The following is a 4062-nucleotide window of genomic DNA, read 5'->3' as shown; positions in this document are numbered from 1 at the left end:
TGCAGTGCGCCACCAGGCCACGTGTTTACTCAGGCGTGTCGATGATCTGTTGCAGAAATGTAACCACGGGCTTAGGTAACGATTAATAAAATGGCGTTGAAGGCTACCGGATGTAACAATGGCCGCCTTGTTGTCTCAACGCTACAGGAAGGTAGTCCCATGAAAAAAAAATCGATTTTCATCCTTAAGATATCTTGCCATTGTTTAGAGCGGTAATACTATATATAGTTGTATGTGTCAAGAGGGCCAGTATCTAAGTATCAGATTGTGCATTCTTTCGAAACAGAACAAGAAACACCAAAAGAGAGAGAAACACAAAAACAGCTGCTTATCCTAAACTACACTCTGTTACCGTGTATTAATATAAATGAAGACTGTAAGCTGATACATGAATACATATGAAAACTAAAAAGAGGGAGGTCATATGACGTTTGAACCTCCTCACTTTACCTCAGGCAGACATGAATATATTCAAGCCCAATTACAGTATGTAATCAATGTAAAGTCAGGATAATTACGATGTTCCCTTAACTGTGTAATAATGAATGTACTCTGTATAAAATAAGTTGAAGTTAGTATCGGTATTTACATGCATCAGTAGTTGTCGTTTCTTAGAGGAAGATGAAAAATCGTTGTGGGTTATTTAGTACAGTTAGGTGTAGTTAATGGTACTTTCAACATTTTCTCTCATTTTCTTTTGTAAAAGTTGTTCTAAACTGTGACCATTTAAGTTTCTTATTCATTGTTTGATTTAAAAACATCCTAGGTAATTTCATATAGTTTGGTAAGACTTAAAAGTAATTTTTAGTAGCGAGTATACTTTTATAAAATACTTCAGCAAAACATGTCAGTTAAATTCTAAATATCTCAAATTTGGATTTAATATGACCAACATATATTCTTGAATAAAACATATAATAAAGATTGTCACGAGTTACGTTACGATGTGTTATGCCTTGCTTCCCGCTATCACTCGAAAATATTATTTTTAACCATACATTTTGTTTTGTACCTCACTAGTAACATCCTGTGAACTGAACTGCTTATGGTGAGCAAGAAGAGAAATCATCAAAGATAACGAATACGTCATTAACGTATCAAACATAATAATAAGTCATAATGATATATTGTTTATTTTATATGAAGAACATATATTCAAATGTGGAACATTATGCCACAGTGATTTTGCTATAGTTAACTGGTGAGTTTTGCTTTATTATTTTAGCCGCTCATAGAATGGCTCTGAGTTTTTCGCGTGTTTTTCTTCAAGTACAAAATTCATTCCTTGACCCGATTTGAGATGTAATTACAGCTTAGAATTCAGGAGATGCAAAAACCCTTTTGATTGATGTATTTGACCATGTTCAAAGTCTCATAGATTAGTTTACTCTGATCCTGCCTAAAAACTTCAAATGTCGTGTTTGTTGAGCATTACTCTAGTTTTTATCCTAATAACTAGTTAAGAACTTAGCTCTCTTTTACTAGTCACCCCCGTCCCACGCTGGTACAGCGGTAAGTCTACGGGTTTATAACGCCAAAATCAGCGGTTCGATTCCACTCGCTTGTCTCAGCAGGTAGCCCGATGTGGCTTTGCTATAAGTTAAAACATACACACTCTTTAACTAAATTAAAATTTATGTGCTATAGTTTAAAATATAAGGGCATGGGTCAAAATATTTTGCTGCTTATTTTTCAAAAGTGATTTCATTCTATTATCAGTGAGTTTAAAAGAATGACAAATGACAAAATTATTATAATAATAAAAGTAGAATACTTAACAAGAAATATTGAAAAACGACAGGATGAAATTTTATTGTATGAAGATAAAGTATTAAAGTGCTTGAAAATATTAATAATGCTATACTTATTAACAGTCCCCCGCTAATACAGCGGTAAGTCTACTGATATACAACACTAAAATCAGGGGTTCGATTCCCCTCAGTGAGCTCAGCAGATAGCCCGATGTGACTTTCTAAAAGAAAACACACACACATACCAACACACCATTTATTACCAATCTGCATATAGATCCTCAAAACGATGGGGCAAGTAATATCCCTTCCTTTTTCAACCTGTAGTGTGCCCCTTCCTCACATTTCATAGATAACTGAAATACAGAAGTTTTGCAAAATCACACTTGACCAACAAAGAATCAAGAAAGTGCAGTCGAAACAATCAAACTTTGATAAATTCCTTTACATGCCAATCATAATTTAGATAATTCACGAAATAAATTCGTAACGTATTCATAGAATAATTGTTGATAAAAGCAGTTAGATTAACAACTTCTGATTTATAGAAAAATTAGTGCGCTTCATTAACACTGTGTATCAACAATTGCTTTTATGTCATGTCACTTAGCAACAAAAGTATAACTTGATATTTTTGTTCGTTTCTGTAATGAAAGTATAAAATGAAATGTATAGAAAAGAAAACTGGAGAAAAAAAATACCTGTTGGTTTTTAAGTTTAGTTTCCATTCATTAAAGAGGTTTATTTGTTATAAGAAAACGTTGGAAATGCAACAAAAATTGTTTAATTAAAAAATATATTTAACTTTCATGCCTTTGGCTTTAGGCTAGGTGATCCCACTCTGCTTCTTTACTTTAGGCTTATTATATGAACATTCATTACACGGCCCCCTAGCACTCTTGTCAGACAATAATCGAATGATTCTATCTGAATGAATGCATTTTTGGCTTTTATTATTCCTACTATTTCGAGAAACCAAACGTAACGTGACGTGACACACATTGCGTTTTATATAGATGAAAGAGACTAGCACTAGTAGTTGATAATAAATTAAGCTAACGCCTAGCTACGCATGTTTTCTTTCATATGAATACATAAAACAAGTCCATAATTACATCGCCATTCACCCTGGAACCACAGAATTACATCTGGAAGCATCACACGGATATCAAAACTTTTAAAGAAATCTAACTAGAATATAAAAAAACACACGATAGGTATATCTATTAGTTTTATGCAAATAAAGATTTCACTGTTAGAGATATGTCATTGTAAATCGTGGTATCATGGAGACTATATGACACTTAGGGTGGAATTGAGGAGGATGCGAAAGCATTAATTAGATTTTGTTTATCTTCGTGGCCAAGATTATGATAAGTAAATCTATGAGCAATCCCAAGTGAATTTAATGATACATCAAACAACTTCATCTCACATGCAGCATCATAAGACAATAAAGAATAGTTATGGTGGCAACAACTGTGAGGATTGTGAGATAACTTGGTCAGAAAACTTAATGATGTAAATATTGACAAGTGTATCTATAAATTAACCTATGTGGCATTACACGGGTAAGTTTGTTTTTGAATTTCACGCAAAGCTACTCGGGGACTATCTGCGCTAGTCGTCCCTAATTTAGCAATGTAAGAGTAGAGGGAAGGAAGCTAGTCATCACCATTCACAACCAGCTCTTGGGCTACTCTTTTACAAAAGAATAATGGGATTGACCCGTCATTTTAAAATGCCCCCATGGCTGAAATGGCAAGCACATCTGATGAGAATGGGATTCGAACCAGCGACCCTCAGACTGTGAGTCGAACGTTCTGGCCATCTGGCCATTCCAGGCCTCACACGGGAAAGAGGAACATATTTTTTTCTCATGCAGGTGGTTTCACTGACAATACGATTTATAGTGGTTATGTCAAACCATATGCTTGAGAAGAACATGAAATCAGCAGCTATAGTGACTGTAATAATGTACCAACCTTAAAACAGCTTTCAAAGCCAGTGCTCTCAAATACCAAAGATTGGTGGATCCGTTGTTGCTCTGGCTCCACTGCAGCAGATGATGTAAGACATTATGATACAACATCCATATTCTTAACGAGTCAACGAGGTTTCTCTAGGCTATGTAACATGATTGTACCACCAATGCAGTTGGCATTGTAATCCAAAATCTGCATCTACTGACTTATGCTTTATATGGATATTATAAGATAGACATATGTTCCAGTTCTTGAAGTATAGCTTAATTGAAGTAACAAGCAGTAGTGTTGGCTTATCATCATGAATACGTTTCATTCATTCTAGA

Source organism: Tachypleus tridentatus, chromosome 13, assembly GCF_004210375.1.
Source record: "Tachypleus tridentatus isolate NWPU-2018 chromosome 13, ASM421037v1, whole genome shotgun sequence".
In the NCBI taxonomy this organism is placed as follows: domain Eukaryota; kingdom Metazoa; phylum Arthropoda; class Merostomata; order Xiphosura; family Limulidae; genus Tachypleus; species Tachypleus tridentatus.
The sequence above is the reverse complement of the archived record's forward strand: the minus strand, read 5'-3'. Positions refer to the sequence as shown.